This window comes from Euprymna scolopes, chromosome 24, assembly GCF_053919585.1.
Source record: "Euprymna scolopes isolate OS-2025 chromosome 24, ASM5391958v1, whole genome shotgun sequence".
Lineage (NCBI taxonomy): Eukaryota > Metazoa > Mollusca > Cephalopoda > Sepiida > Sepiolidae > Euprymna > Euprymna scolopes.
Window position 1 is genome coordinate 77,312,587 of NC_136505.1, and position 17,742 is coordinate 77,330,328.

General features: G+C 36.4%; 1 protein-coding gene across 4 annotated transcripts in view; it reads left to right on the forward strand.

Annotated features, from left to right (window-relative positions):
* LOC145246782 (centromere protein L-like) overlaps positions 1-17,742 on the forward strand; it is a 296,745-nt gene that overhangs the window by 153,791 nt on the left and 125,212 nt on the right. The gene's annotated exons all lie outside the window — the stretch shown is intronic.

The following is a 17,742-nucleotide window of genomic DNA, read 5'->3' on the forward strand; positions in this document are numbered from 1 at the left end:
TACCATATTTTTCATGAACATGGTCTAAAAATGTTTCAAAATTATCTAATATTTTTTCACTTTTCATGTTATAATCCTCTCTATACATGGCCTCATCAACATGAGATCATTTCATTTCTCCTACTGATCCCGATATGTATTTCAGTCTTCTTTTAATACAAAACCAGTAGGCTTCAATATTGTTGGTGCAAACGCCAGTAAGCAGATCCACAAAATTTTGTGAATGGTTTACAGTCCCGTGAACATAATTAAACTTGAAAATAATATTTAAAAAGAGCGCGGATTCCATTTTGACTTTCACCAATTTTCCTGTTAATAATTATATAAACTCCGGGAAAAAAAAATATCCATCAAAAAAACAAAAAAAAGAAATAGATAAAATCATAATAAAAAAAATCATGCGCAAATTTTAAGCCAAAATAAATGATAAAAAAAACTAGGTCACCCACGCAAAAATTCTTGTAAAAATAACTTCTCCCTCAGGCGAACAATATACAACATCAGAGCTGATGTGTATTTCGCTTCAGAGGTAGCATTCATGTACGTCTTCCCTTTTTTTAAAAAATATTTTTTAACATATAAAATAACTCCTGAGATTGATTTATTAATTTCATGGTGCATGTTTAATTCATGGTTAAAATATTTGTTTTGACTTTTATCTTCAATGAAAGGAATTTTATGAAAAAAATCAAATCGTTTTCGAAATTCCCTTAATTGTGTTTCCACTTTTTCGTTGTACCAATTTTTTTCGCTACATAAAATCTTTCGATTATATAATGGTATCTTTCAAAATAACAATTCCACAGGAATCGGAATCGTATTTGGTATTGGAATCATTAATCAACATTTTCCTGGAATCAGAATCTGAAAGAATTTAGGAATCGTTCCAACACTAGAAAATACTCGTGCTGGTCAAAATAATAGAAAATATGTAAATTCATTCCGTTTGGGATAATTTTCTAAATTGTACAGGTGAGATATCTTATATTTAAATAACAATTGCAACTATTTTTAATCATTTGAGAAGGTGCATATGACAGACAATGAGTACTTTATTGTCACTTTAGAAAAGTCAATGTTTCAATTTAATAGAACATTTTGTCGTTGAATAATCTTAAACTTCAAAAATTTTGCAAATATTGTTTAAAAAGATTTTGAAAGCGAATTAATAATACTGTATGAGTCGTTCTAAAGCCATTTCTTTGCCTGAGAAGCAGTGTATCTTTGATTTGTGGGCAGAAGGAAAGGTGCACATGGAAATCGCAATCAAGGTTGGATATTCAAGATCGGTGGTGACCAAAGTGCTCCAGAAAAGTGCTGAGGGGGTTTCCAACAGCAATCGCAAGAAATGTGGACAAAAGACAAGACCGGGCACTGGACAAGGTGGCAAAGAAAAGTCGATTCCAATCAACAAGTCACATCACTGAAGCGTGGAAAGAGGCTTCTGGTGCCGACGTTTCGAGAAGCATTACCTGCTGAAGGTTCCGGCAATTAGGATACCAAAATCGTATAGCTGCCACCAAACCGCTCCTTAACAAGAAGCGGATGTTGAAGAGGCTGCGATGGGCAACTGCTCACCAAACCTGGACTGCAGACGAATGGCAGCGTGTGATCTTTTCAGATGAGTCTCGATTTTGTATCTCCTTTGGCGACCAAGGGCCATGTGTTTGGCGAAGAACCATGGAATAGTATAACCAAGAATGCGTTAAGAAGTCTGAAGTTCCTGCAGTCTTGCATGGTTTGGGGCTGTATGAGTGCTAAAGTTGTTGATAATTTATGCTTCATCAAAGGAACTGTAAACGCAAAAGTGTACCAAGATATACTGGAAGCTAATTTACTGCCAGTGTTGGATAACCAGTTTGACAGGAGGCTACAGACATCATTTTTCAACATGACTTGGCACCGCCACACTCTGCCAAGACCATGCCTTCCTGGCTCCAAGAACGATCGATCCCTGTTCTTGAATGGCCGGCAAACTCGCCAGATTTTAACGTTATTGAAGCCTTGTGGGACCAGATGAAGAGGAAGCTCCGAAAAGAAAAACCTACAACCATTGCAGCCATTAAGATTGCAATCCAGAACACATGGGATTCAGTGTCTACACAGGATTGCGAGAAGCTTGTTGATTCCATGCCCCGGCAAATTGATGCTGTTATCAAGGCAAAAGGTGCTGCTACTAAACATTGATTAATTTTATTTGTATTTATGTTAATAAAAAACTATTTTGTTTACTTACCTGCCTTGTTCTATTATTTTGAAACAATAAATATTCAAAAACTGACATTGCAATTTAAATGGAAAAAAAATTCTGTCGTAAAACAACTATTTCAGTTAGTTTAGCATGATAGGGATATTTTTGCACCAATTACATCTCACAGATCATCCTTAACACACAGAACTACGTCTGCATTTTTAATCACTGTGTTGAGTAGCCATAATACTCTGTCAGTATCTGGAACCGTCCTCGTTTGGAACCCACAGCTCACGGAAAACAAATTTTTTTTTCTAGAGGAGCACTTCCCATTTTGCCTTCCTGCTGATACTTGAATTGGAAAAAATCATAACAAAAAAAAAACATACTTTCACGAACGCTCCCAAAACAGTAAAATATTTAATCGCATATGTAAATTCAACATCGTACTACTCTTCTCTAAAAGTCTAGTCTAATAACTCTCAAAATTTTCTAAATATATTCGCTGTCTCTTTTTTTCTTTATATAATTAAATCAGCATTCCAAAATAAAACATTACATCACAAGTACATATTAAGTTTCCATTCACATAATGATCAAATAATAAACATCTTCAGTCCTTTGTCATTTTTGAAGAAAAAACAAAAAAAGTTCTCTTAAAAACTCTCCTGCCATCTAAAATATCCAGAGCTTGGGCAAAATTTTTTTAGTTAATTCTTAATATCAAGCCATACTGTAACGCATTATCCTATTCCTAAAAAAAAAAAAAAAAAAAAATATTAATTCTAAATTTAATGGAAAAATATTAAACCATATATTAACTCCTTCCAACAAACCTGTTGCAAATATAGTTGCTTCCACTGCATGAACTTTTACTCCTCCCCTCCTCCAGTAACAATGAAATAGCAACGTCCCTTAATCACTTTGAGGAGTGTAATTTTTCAGTAGATAGATGACCTTTACAAACTAACCCAGTAACATTAGCTACCCACGCGGGGTCACAAAATACCTGGATTAGGACCCAGGCGCGGGGCAAACCCTCTCGGTGCCGTAGATCTTCCCAGGTCATCCGTCTAAGAGAAGGAAAACTCGGAAGCTAAACCTAAGGGGAAGGTGGCCTCTCCAGTCTTGGATGACAACCTTCCTAGAACTGGTGACTCAAACAAATTACCAGTCTGCAAACCTAAACTGCTTAAGGAGCAGATAGGCACTGTCTATCGCCCGACTTCCATACTCCTTCTTTGCCTATTAGCCAGGCGTAGAGGTCGAATCACAGGGATTTGACAGAAATACCCAGTAGTCGATCTTATTTCCTGACTAGGGCAATGAACGCTGTTTTCCCCACTTCTGACACATCCCATCTCTCTAAACTGGGCATTTGGGAGTGCTTGAATGCCATAATGCCAGTGCAAGTAGATTGGATTGATCTTTGTCTGATGGGTTGAGGGTACCGAATTGACAGTTCCTGGCTGCTGTTTCCAACTTGTAGTACAGGAGCCCTAACTCTTTGGTAGCTCTTAGAGCGGCTGCTCCATCAACAGTTGAATAATATTGAGATGTTTATAATGCCATGTCATGCATGGAAAGTGCACTCATCCCCGGTGGGCTTTCCTGAGGCCACAATCCTAGTAGATGGAAGGTCAATTGATGGTCTACTTGTATTGCATGTCTGGTATTCTGCATAACCACTTGTTCAGTACCTCTTAGCTAAACTGAAACTCTTAAAAAAAAAAAATTGACAGTACAATAAAAAATTACGCTTAAACCAGGCCAAAACTCAAACAAAAACAACTTGCCTCCTTCCTTGAGGCTTGCATTTACGAACATCCGTGGGCTTAGAACTAATTTAAATGATGTTGAAGCATTTCTCCTAATAAACACCCCGGATATCTTAGCACTGAGACTAACCTACACTCCTCCATCCCCACTAACTACTTCAACATGCTCAGATATCTCCCACTCTGCCGTAAGGACTCTGACAAACATATGCACGGGCTTGGAGTCTATATTTGAAACGCCCTTCCCCTGACTAGGGAAACAAAACTAGAATCGGACGATCAAGCATTTATGTGCTTTAGACTTAACATGCAACATAACATTAGTTACTTTTATTTTCTCTACCGCTCTCTCTCGACCCAGGACTGTACCCTAATAAACAAAGTCTCTGGCAGCATAGATATAGCACTCTCCCTTGATACTAGCACACAAGTACATGTATTTGGTGACTTTAATGTCCACCACAGTAACTGGCTTGGGTTCTCTACTTACACAGACGCATCTGGTAGCACAACACATAGCTTCTCTGTATCTCATTCCCTATCACAGATGGTTACGTTTACAACCTGTTTCTCAGACCAACAAGAACAACATGCATCACTTTTAGATCTGTTTCTGACCACAGTTCCCAATGATTATGTTACAAATGCCCACAGCCCACTTGGGAATGCTGATCATGCAGTGATAATGGTTGAAATCGCCCTAAACTCTAGAGCTAAAACTGAAGAGCCATTGCTCAAAACAACGAGATATAAAAAGGCTGACTGAGAAGCCATCAGGGATCTCATCAAAGACACCCCATGGCGAAATATCTTTTCACTTCCTGCTGAACAGTGCGCAAATGAGACCACTTGATGGTTCAAAGTGGCACACGGAAATTTTATAGCAAGCCCCACTCTCCCCAATGGTTTACTTCTACTTGTGCAGTTGCCATTGCACAAAGGCAGCATGCATACTGCAGATTTAACCGACATATAAGTCCAGTTCAAACAGACAGAAGTATATAGAAGCCAGAAGTAACTGTAAGAAAGAAATAGCGACAGCTAAGAGAATTTACTGAAACCACCAAAAAAATGCATTGAAGCACAGAAATTAGGAACCCGTGACTTCTGGAAAATCTACAACAGTGTAGTAAATAATGAGCAATCAACAATTCCCCCACTATCCAACAATCATGAGGTTCTTTGCTTAGCAACCGAGAAGGCTAACATGCTTGCCAGTCGGTTTGCCTCCAACTCCACACTGGACCCTGCTAACCACCCCCTCCCTGTCTTTCCTTTGCGGACAGACACCACACTAGACAATCTGAAAATCGTCCCTTCTCAGGTGCATGCTATCATAAAAAATCTTGACACTTCAAAAGCATGTGGACCTGATCTCATCCCGACTGTGCTAATAAAAAAGTGCTCCACTGAAGTAGCTCCAGTTCTCTCCAAACTTTACAACAAATGCCTTAATAAATCTTGCTTTCCTGCCTGCTGGAAAACTGCTTCTATGGCACCAGTTTTCAAGAATTCTGGTGAAAGAACTGACCCAGTAAATTACTGCCCCATTAGCCTCTTCCCACTTTTCACCAAAATATTTGAGCCTATAATTACCAAGCTCTACTCCATCACCTTACAGATGCTAAACTTCTGACCGACCAACAATACGGATTTAGGCAAGCCCGTTCCACAGCAGATATCATAACTGTAATCTCTGAACGTATATAGCATTCACTGGACAAAGCAGGGGAGGGTAGAGCAGTAGCTCTAGATATATCTAAGGCTTTTGACAGGGTATGGCATGAAGGTCTTCTCAGGAAAATCAGATCATACGGTATCACTGGAAGAACACATAACATAATTAAATCCTTAGATAAGAGAAAAATCCAGGTTGTCCTCGACGGTTGTACATCTAAACAATATGATATAAATGCAGGAGTGCCCCAGGGGTCTATATTCCTGATATTCATAAATGACCTCCGTGACAAAATTGTCTGTGAGATGGGTATATATGCTGATGACACCACTCTCTATAACAGACATGACAGGAAAACAAGCGAACACATATCTAAAGAAATGGCAGAAACTCTAGAGGATGACCTCCAATCTGTAGTGGAGTGGGGACAAAAATTGATGGTCACATTCAATGCTGCCAAGACTAAACTTGTTTCCTTCAATAATTACAAGAAACCTTCTTTATCACTAGTAGCAATGGCTAGACTCTTTATCTGAAAGTACATCTTTTAAACTCCTCGGCCTAAATTCACAGGAAACATGAGTTGGAATAATTACATTGAGAGCATTGCCAGGACCGCTGCGAAGAAGGTAGGCTCTCTACCGTGCTAGAAAGCTACTAATGCCTGAAAGTATCCTGTACCTGTATGGAGTATTGCTGTCATATTTGGGCTGGTGCATCTGCTCCTAGACAAGGTTCAAAAGAGTCGCCAACCTGATAGGTCCTGAACTGTCATCTAAGCTTCAGCCCCTGTCTTAACGATGAAATGTTGCATCCCTCTACCTGTTCTACAAGTACTTTAATGGTGAATTCTCCGACGAACTGCAAGCACTTGTGCCCCCTCAACGTAAATGCCCCTGACAAGCAGCAAAATCCCACCCCTTCACAGTAGATGTAAGAGATCCTTTTACCCCAGTAGTTTTTTCCCCAGAATCGCTAGACTTTGGACTTCCTTTCCGGGTTCCTGCTTCCTCAACTGTGCAGAAGTTCAAGTGTAACGTGAACCAACATCTTGCTGCCCAACTCCCTACATAGTACCCCTGTAGATTATGTCCCTGATAGTAACCCCTTACATCAAAGAGGCAATGTGCCCTTTGTTTGGGGTGAAAACGTAATAAAAAAAACTAAAAAAAACTGGAACAGAAAATTTTCATGTCATCCAAGACATCACATATAAACCCAAAGTTCGATTGTCTTTTTTCTTTTCCGAAACATCAAAAAAAACAAAAACAAATGGAAGCTACAAAGTTCAACATTATCCTCGTACACAAAATGTATTTCAACTCTTCATCTTTGACAAATCAAAAGTAGACATGAACTCTTTCCATTTTATCGCTAAAAGTACAAATAACTCGCTTGTCTGTGTTTTTGATTGATAGCTTTACAAAATATCTGAATGCCATAGTATTTTTTACTTTTTTTTTTCAATGAACTTATGCAAAATGTGTACAAATTTTATTTTTAACTATCAGGACCCGTTAACTAGCGTTGCCCGGTTGCCCCCTCTTCATTAAAAATTAAACTACAGTTGTTGTTGGTGGCCAATCCCCAACATCCTAATGTTAAGAACGGGTTTCGGAATAGACACCCCTAACCTCCTCATCAATTATTTTATGTAGAAATGTTTTATTTGAAGGTGGGGGTCAAGTAAAAATTTTGATTTTGACGCTGTTTATCACGCATGCACGAACGGGATTGCTTTGTTGTTTCATTTTAAAAAGCTAAATTTGCAGCATTTTGGTCCGATCGATAATGTTCGCCTATGAATTTAAATTTTGCAAGTTTTGATCCAGCACACTGCATTTGTTTTCTTTTAATAACGTTTCCTTTCTCTTGTCTTTTAGAATTGTCAACCTTTTTTATGCGCGCCCACCATGCTACTTTTTTTTTTTCTTAATTGTAAATTAAAATATATTTAACCGTATTTTACAATCAAGCAATATATATATATATATATATATATATATATATATATATATTAGACCTCTTCAAAATTGACCTTTTTCTTCAAACATATGGAAACTGATATTATTCCCATTCTCCAAGGTCTAAATTAGCTAAATATACCAGTTATTGTGATCTTGGACCTTGGCTATGCCTGCCTCAAGAGCCATGTAATTTTATTGTTGACGTTTTTCAAAAGAGCTGCAAAATATGGGATATTATGTCCTTATTTTCATTGTAGCTTTCCAGAAGTTGATGCTATAGCATTGAAAGTGGTACCAAATGAAAGCTAATAAAATTTTCTTGCATATGGTGGTAAGCACAATAAAACACATGAACACCTGTGTAAATTTTAACTAATTTTAATGCACAAACAGCTGGGACACTACAAAAAATCAGTTTGGTAGTATGATAGGACTGCACTGACACATATATTGCATAAGAAACTGTCAGATAGGATGTTACTAATACATGTATTATCACTTGTTCAATGTGGCTTTTTTGAAACTGTCAAATTTTTTCCTGTGGTACTCCACAACTTGTAGTAAGCAGCTTCTTTGCTCTGGGTCACTTGTGATCCGAGTTGCAAAGTCACTCATTAGTTTCACACCTCTCTCAGCCACATCATTGGTCACTTTCACTGACCTCACAAACTTCTGTGCATTCCTGTAGCTGTCATTGTCTTCCCAGGTGTCAGCAGGAGTAGTGATCCAGTCACATTTCACTCGAAGCATCAAACAGAAAGTGAGACTCTGGCCCTACCAGGCCTGTGAGAACTGTAGCTGCATTGATGACAGGAAACACTGACTTGCCTGTCCTGTAACTCTCAGGTTTCTCTGTTTCTGACAGCTTGACTGCGAGCTTCTCTTTTGCAGACTTGGTCATGCTGGCATGTGAACTGAACAAGGTGAATGGCACTAGTTCCTGGGTCAGATACCAGCGGTGGTTGTTCATTTTCTTGAGAACAGAGGTTGCCAGTTCATAGTCATACTGCTTGTATTGCAGCATGTTCTTCATAAGCTGGAGGTCATAGATAGGTGCATCAGCTGCAGATGTGGTGGTCACCCAGTGGCTGGTGTAGAATAAGGCCAGGAACTTGTTCATCCTCTCCAGCTTGAAGATAGTGTCCATGTTGTATTTTAGTTCCTTGGAAAACATGAGCATCTTCATACAGTAAATGTTCCTGGCCATCCAGCGGGCTTGGTAAATGGCACCTGGCTTGGCCCAGTGGATACCTCGAGGAGGTTCCTCACCAAGCAGGATCAGGCACAGCTCTGAACCCTCACTAGTACCAGAGCCTTGACTGTTCTCTGGGTCTTCATCACTTGAAATTTTCCCAACTTCTGCTGCTGCAGCAGTCACTGATGATAACATTCTCTCCTCTTTCTTCTCGGAAGCTTTTCTCTCTAGACTTCTTCTCAAACACCTTATCATGACCTGACATGTGTGCCAGGTGAGTGGTCTGTTGGTCCAAGTAGAAATTGACGTCCTCTTCCTTGGTCTCCTTTGTGAGCAGCCTGCTGCTTTTTATCTCCTCCACAACATCCTTTGCTCCAATATCAAATAACTTGTCTAAGTCCTTCAGAAAGTTAGCTTGTTTCTCTTCCTCTGGTTTGTTATTTCTTCCCTTGTTTTTAACAATTTTCCTGTACTTTTCATGGAGGATCATGAAACGGTTGACTGCATTTGGTCTAGTTAGTGTTTTAATCCTTGCCATATTCCAGAATGGCAAAACGACATCCACTGTATCATGGGCTAAAGACCTATTGTCACTGTTGGGATTATCATTCCTCAAATGCAGGAAATACTGGAACACCTGGCGATTAGTAGGAAGTTGAGAGCCCCTGATGCTGGAGCTGGGTTGCCCAATGAGATACACATCACTGAATGACCTTGTGGCAGGAGTTGCCACCTTTCTTCTCTTTTCAGTTGGTTCATCCCGTTCACTTGTATCGCTGACCACTTTCCCACAGCGTAGTTGTCTTCCAGATGCCATGTTGTCAGCAGTTCACGAATCTTAACAAATCAGCTTTAACTTACAATCTGAAATGACGAGATAAAACATACTTAGTGATAATAAATTATATATATGCATTAAGAGTAACATTTTTGAGATAAAGTTATGTATTATATGATGGCATCCTTTCCAAGCATAAAAAATATATATGTTTGTGCATTAAAATTAATTAAAATTAACACAGGTGTTCATGTGTTTACTACCATATGCAAGAAAATTTTATTAGCTTTCATTTGGTACCACTTTCAATGCTATAGCATCAACCTCTGGAAAGCTACAATGAAAATAAGGACATAATATCCCAAATTTTGCAGCGTTTTTGAAAAAACGTCAACAATAAAATTACATGGCTCTTGAGGCAGGCATAGCCAAGGTCCAAGATCACAATAACTGGTATATTTAGCTAATTTAGACATTAGAGAATGGGAATAATATGAGTTTCCATATGTTTGAAGAAAAAGGTCAATTTTGAAGAGGTCTAATATATATATGATGTACTTCTTTTGTCATTTAAGTTAAATTAAATCACATTGGCATAAAATAGCAAAGTGCAACAAGCCAAGGAGAGATGTGTATATCTATACACTGTCTTAAAGATTTTTTTTCTGAGGTGACTTTGATCCTAGATATGATATACATGTCACTATTTCCTCTGGTAGGCTTTTTCATGGAGTAGAATCACAACAGAATGTTGCCTTCCTTCTAAAGAGTCATCCTTTGCTGGGTTCTGTGGAGACCATAACTTGGCTGTTTCTCTGCATCACAGTGATTCTACACACTTGACTATAGGGCGGGTACTGTGATATCTTTTTGAAACATTGTCAGCCATTATACAGAGCTCTATTTGTTTATTTACAGAGTTTTTCATTATTTATAAACGATCAATACATTTCTGTTTATGGTAAAAGACCTCCCCCAAATTGATACACAATGCAGTAAATGTTATATTCAGTCTACTTTCATGATAACTTTAAAATGTCATAAATTATTTACAAAATTTTAAAGCACTTTTTCAAGAGAAACAAAAAATATTGCAATTAAAATAACGTAATTATCTGTCTTTTAGAGTGTTGCTACATGAAGGAAAGAGCGCCAGAAAAAAAAAATGTGTGTGTATGCATATATATATATATATATATATATATATATATATATATATATATATATATAAAAATTGTAATTCAATGAATTTCAAAAAACTCTCATTGAAATGAAATGAAGTGGTTGAGTTTCATATCAAAGAATTTTTATTATTCTAAGCAAGACAAAGAATGCTTTAGAAAATTAATCTCCTTAACCTATAGGGTTTCGATGTCTACCATCTCATCAGAGGAGAGAAAATATTAGCAAATAGTTATAAAGGTATGCACCCTATTTGCTAAAGTCAGTGAGACATGGAAAGTCAAAGTGAAAATAATACATTTATCAGAAGTCCTGTAGCAGGAGGATTTGTAGAAAAAGGATATGAATGTTTTTGTAGATCCAGCTTGCTTGGTAAAATCGATATTATACGTTCTTTACATCCGTTTGGTAATAATGTCCAAGCTATATATTGGGTAATCCGCATAGCTGTGTAGATATCCGAATCGGGCAAGTGCTTGTTTAAATTTGTTTGTGGGTCCAGCGATAATAATTCAAAGTCTGGTGGAAACCTTTTCATTGGAAGTCTATATTATTTTTAGTGGGGGCGAAGTGTTAGGGAGAGTAGGAAGTGGGGTGAAACATGTGCATATTCATCCTTATATACACATGAACACACATATACAAACACACACATACACACAATATACATATATACATATACATACAAATACACATACACACACATATATATATACATATACACACACATATATATATATACATATACACACACATATATATATAAACATATACATATACACACACACATATATATAAACATATACATATACATACATATACACATATAAACATACATACATGTATATAAATAGATATCTCTTCAAATAGAATCAAAGAATCATAAAGTTTGACCGGTCGCTGAGGTCAGGTCGTGTACTAGATATAGAGACTTAGTTCGGGGGGGGGGGGAAGGGAAGAGGAGGAACAAGAAGAATATAGAGATAAGAACAAAAGCAAAAATAAAATTAAAAATAAAAAGATGGGCCAAATATGTAAATGGAATAATTCGTTTTTTCCGGATTTTTCCTAGTTTCATCTCAAATCTCATTGTCAGTTTAAATCTTATTTGTTCCGTTAAATCAAGTTATATATACTGCCCATGAGGTGCTAATTATTATTAATTTTATAGGTATCTATATTTCCCTTAGAAAGGAGGATTGACATAAAGTTTAGAATATACTAATGTTTATGAGCTAATTGTGAAATTAATTCTAATATTATTGATGGAACGTTTTATCTTTATTTTATGATCCTTACGGTAATAGTTCAATGCTAAATAAGTTAAAACAAAGGTAATAAAGTAATGATAATACCTTACTTAAAAACGCTTAAAATCAGTAATATCCATAACATAATGCTATTTAATAATATTTAACTGGGGAAATTTTCTACAACTGCATTCCAATATACACAAAGTTACCTATAAATACATGAATACACATATATATACATACACATACATATATACACATAAATACATACACACGTACACATGCATGCACGCATACAATATATATTTTTACATACACGCAACCATACAGTTTATACACACATACGCTCACTTATTCTATATATACTTACATCTAAGCCCATATATACCCACACAACATTCCATAACAACTGATTGTTAAATAAAAACTATTCTGAAGTGTATGTATATATATATATATATATTTACTTTCACAAGTGACGGCACGGTGCTTAACAAATTCGTCCATGCAATTTCGAACACCCCTGCCGAATCACCACGTCACGAACAAATACCGTTGAATTGACACACGTTCCCAAGCAGGACGGAACAATCTTGCCGAATCGACACGCCATATGAAAATGCAATAACGTGAGACACATTATCAAAGAAGTGAATTTCAGAACTCGCAAATCACTTATCTGCTTGTTCTTTTCATAGCCATTGGGCGAAACTAAATCGTCACTTTGGGGTAAGATGCGTGTAGTTCATTAGTGGACTTGATTTGTAACCGAAAGGTCCCGGGTTCACTTTTCACCACATGTAGGCCCGACTCCAGCACTTGTGCGCTTTTGCGCATGCTTGGCACAAATAGATGAACTTGTCAAATGCTAACTCTGCTTGTGTGCTAGATTTGAATTTTTTTTTCTGAATCTAGAACTTTTGCAAAGTTTTTCTGATCATTAAACTTTAACAGCATTTCATATCAAAACTAATTCTATGACTCGTTTTTTGCTTATCTTATAATTTTTGAAGGAAACTCCAACTCTGGTTATATGTCACTTGAAATAAAAATCAACTTCCTAATTGTAGTTTAATATGTCTAAAGAAGATTCAAGACAATTTAAGATTTGCCGCTTTGTTTTGCAAAACAAATGAATGTGTAAAAATTAAGTTTTGAAAAAAAAAGAAATAGTATTTCATATTTTCAGCTATTCGAAGACAAAATACTATTTTTAACTTGTAAAAATATAATAGAAGAGAATTTTTTGTATCTAGTTACATAGATTTTTTTGTATCTAGTTACATAGATTTTTTTGTATCTAGTTACATAGATGTTTTTGTATCTAGTTACATAGATGTTTTTGTATCTAGTTACATAGATGTTTTTGTATCTAGTTACATAGATGTTTTTGTATCTAGTTACATAGATGTTTTTGTATCTAGTTACATAGATGTTTTTGTATCTAGTTACATAGATGTTTTTGTATCTAGTTACATAGATTTTTTTGTATCTAGTTACATAGATGTTTTTGTATCTAGTTACATAGAATTTTTTGTATCTAGTTACGTGGATGTTTTTGTATCTAGTTACATAGATGTTTTTGTATCTAGTTACGTGGATGTTTTTGTATCTAGTTACATAGATGTTTTTGTATCTAGTTACATAGATGTTTTTGTATCTAGTTACATAGATGTTTTTGTATCTAGTTACTTAGATGTTTTTGTATCAAGTTACGTAGATGTTTTTTTATCTAGTTACGTAGATGTTTTTGTATCTAGTTACGTAGATTTTTTTTGTATCTAGTTACGTGGATTGTTTTTTGTATCTAGTTACGTGGATTGTTTTTTGTATCTAGTTACGTGGATTGTTTTTTGTATCTAGTTACGTGGATTGTTTTTTGTATCTAGTTACGTGGATTGTTTTTTGTATCTAGTTACGTGGATTGTTTTTTGTATCTAGTTACGTGGATTGTTTTTTGTATCTAGTTACGTGGATTCGTTTTTTGTATCTAGTTACGTGGATTCGTTTTTTGTATCTAGTTACGTGGATTCGTTTTTTGTATCTAGTTACGTGGATTCGTTTTTTGTATCTAGTTACGTGGATTCGTTTTTTGTATCTAGTTACGTGGATTCGTTTTTTGTATCTAGTTACGTGGATTCGTTTTTTGTATCTAGTTACGTGGATTCGTTTTTTGTATCTAGTTACGTGGATTCGTTTTTTGTATCTAGTTACGTGGATTCGTTTTTTGTATCTAGTTACGTGGATTCGTTTTTTGTATCTAGTTACGTGGATTCGTTTTTTGTATCTAGTTACGTGGATTCGTTTTTTGTATCTAGTTACGTGGATTCGTTTTTTGTATCTAGTTACGTGGATTCGTTTTTTGTATCTAGTTACGTGGATTCGTTTTTTGTATCTAGTTACGTGGATTCGTTTTTTGTATCTAGTTACGTGGATTCGTTTTTTGTATCTAGTTACGTGGATTCGTTTTTTGTATCTAGTTACGTGGATTCGTTTTTTGTATCTAGTTACGTGGATTCGTTTTTTGTATCTAGTTACGTGGATTCGTTTTTTGTATCTAGTTACGTGGATTCGTTTTTTGTATCTAGTTACGTGGATTCGTTTTTTGTATCTAGTTACGTGGATTCGTTTTTTGTATCTAGTTACGTGGATTCGTTTTTTGTATCTAGTTACGTGGATTCGTTTTTTGTATCTAGTTACGTGGATTCGTTTTTTGTATCTAGTTACGTGGATTCGTTTTTTGTATCTAGTTACGTGGATTCGTTTTTTTTTGTATCTAGTTACGTGGATTCGTTTTTTTTTGTATCTAGTTACGTGGATTCGTTTTTTTTTTGTATCTAGTTACGTGGATTCGTTTTTTTTTTGTATCTAGTTACGTGGATTCGTTTTTTTTTGTATCTAGTTACGTGGATTCGTTTTTTTTTGTATCTAGTTACGTGGATTCGTTTTTTTTTGTATCTAGTTACGTGGATTCGTTTTTTTTTGTATCTAGTTACGTGGATTCGTTTTTTTTTGTATCTAGTTACGTGGATTCGTTTTTTTTTGTATCTAGTTACGTGGATTCGTTTTTTTTTGTATCTAGTTACGTGGATTCGTTTTTTTTTGTATCTAGTTACGTGGATTCGTTTTTTTTTGTATCTAGTTACGTGGATTCGTTTTTTTTTTGTATCTAGTTACGTGGATTCGTTTTTTTTTTGTATCTAGTTACGTGGATTCGGTTTTTTTTTGTATCTAGTTACGTGGATTCGGTTTTTTTTTGTATCTAGTTACGTGGATTCGGTTTTTTTTTGTATCTAGTTACGTGGATTCGGTTTTTTTTTGTATCTAGTTACGTGGATTCGGTTTTTTTTTGTATCTAGTTACGTGGATTCGGTTTTTTTTTGTATCTAGTTACGTGGATTCGGTTTTTTTTTGTATCTAGTTACGTGGATTCGGTTTTTTTTTGTATCTAGTTACGTGGATTCGGTTTTTTTTTGTATCTAGTTACGTGGATTCGGTTTTTTTTTGTATCTAGTTACGTGGATTCTTTTTTTATCTAGTTTGTAGAGGACTAGGATATATAAATCCTAATCCTGTTACAAAAGAAAATAATGAAACGAATGGAATCGAAGGAAACAAAAACTCAATTGATTGAATAGATAAACGTGTCGTTTATTTACTGTTGAAAGAGTGTTCATGTCCGCATGGGTGTAACCATCGTTTGTTGCGGGACTGGTGGTGTAGAAAGAAAAGGAAATGTGTGTTCATCCCACTATCATTTGTTCGCGCGTGGGAAGGGAAGTGAGTAATATAGTAGAAATGAGAATGATAGTCCAGCGTGTAGACAAAGACAAAGGATAGAGGGTTGACATCAGTTAGCAGTCAGCTACGTGAAGGTATTCTCAGGGACAAGTTGTATATATATAGAGAGAAAGAGTGAGAATGTCAATCCAGGTTATGGAGATAGAAAGCGTATAAAGTGTACGTACTGTTTGTTAGCTCGTGCCCCATACATAGTCACAAGGTGGGGGGGGCGAATGGTCCGACGACCGCTCAGCTCAAGAGCTAAGTTGAAAAGGGCTGGAAACAGCTTGTCTCTTGCTTTTATAATTGTTTCCGGTGGTCTTTTGCACATGTGTGGATTTCCTTTGAAAGGGAAGTGACGTTGTCCATCTGTGCGTACGTTAGCATGAATGTGAGTGCATGTACGCGAACGTGAATATATGTGCGTGTGTGGACGTGTGCGCAAATGTATGTGACAAGTAATATAGCTTGAGATGTGAAGGCGTGTTTTTGTGTGAGACTAGAAAAGCTCGCACAATACTTCCCTTCCTAGGATAAAAAAAAATATGTATATATATATATATATATATATATATATATATATATATATATATGCAGTGTATATATATATGCAGTGTATATATATTTATATATATTTTTTTTTTGTACGTAATGTTTTCGGCAATTGACTTTTACGTCCTTTTTTTTTTTTTTGCTGTTGGCGTGGTTGTTTAAAAAAAACGTCAAAAACGGAGTGTGTTCGTAAAAAAAAGTATTTACTTACGCGTGGAAAAGCGTTTACTCTTTTTTTTAGGCTGACATTTGTTTGTTTGGTTTTTGTTGTGTGCTGACATGTGCAACGAGTTGCTTGGATAGTGAAGTGAATTGTTCGTTTGGAAGGAAAATTTTTGTTTCGTGTTGACGGTGTCTTCGCAAGTGATTCTGCTGTAGTGTGTACATTGTCTGTATGAGCGTTTGTTGTGCATTCGTGAGTGTGGTTGTCGGCTGTCAACGAAACTTCCAAGTTGTGAGTTTATCAGCGTGCGTGGTGCATCTCAACTCGTATTGTTGATTCAGCTTCTTCCTATGTGTTGATAGGGATGTCCTGTAATTGTTTCTTTGTTGTTGCATCTGCTGTGCGGGAGAGAATGTGCATAGGCCTATGTGATTTTGCTCCTCGCGTTTGTTGCAGGGTAATGTCAGGAAACCGTGCAAAAATGTTTGTCAAGCTCAAATTTTTCTTTAAATTTGGTATGAAGTCGACAGCTCCGTGTTTGTTTTCTGCCGAGTCTGACGAGGGGTTTCGTCATTGTAGTTTGTTGAGGTTTTTGTCGGTAGAAGTTCACTTGTTTTACTTTGTTGAAAAGTTCGTTTTTTCTTTATCAAATAAAATGCGCGTCTCGCTCAAAACAATTAATTTTAAAAAACGGTAGGGTCACTATGCTTGTTCGTTTCACGTCTTGTCGTGATCGGTGGTTTGTTGTGAACTTGTGGCATCGGAGGAAATGCGTGTTCCTCTCGCGTTCGGGTGTCACCATTTTGTAGCGGTCTAGGGTATAGAAGGAAATGCGTGTTCCTCTCGCGTTCGGGTGTCACCATTTTGTTGAGCTGGTGCAAATTAGGACTAATGAACTGAATTGAGAAAAAGACGAAGTACGTGTTAAATTGAATTAAACGAACTAGGATTTATTTCGTGAAAGAAAAAAGTACAACACGTATTCATGTCCGCGTTCGTCTCTCGCCGTCTATTGTTGTAGAGAAAGAAAGAAAGTCAATCCGGTTTGGTGTGCATCTCTCGCTGTTAGCTGGTGAGGAGGAAAGTGTATTGTAGTATAGAGAGAGAATGAGAAAAAGTCAATCCAGGCCATGGAGAGAGAAAGCATATAAAGTGTACATACTGTCTGTTAGCTCTTTGTCCCACATAGTAGCAAGTGGCGTGAGACGTGCGCGTGCCTGCC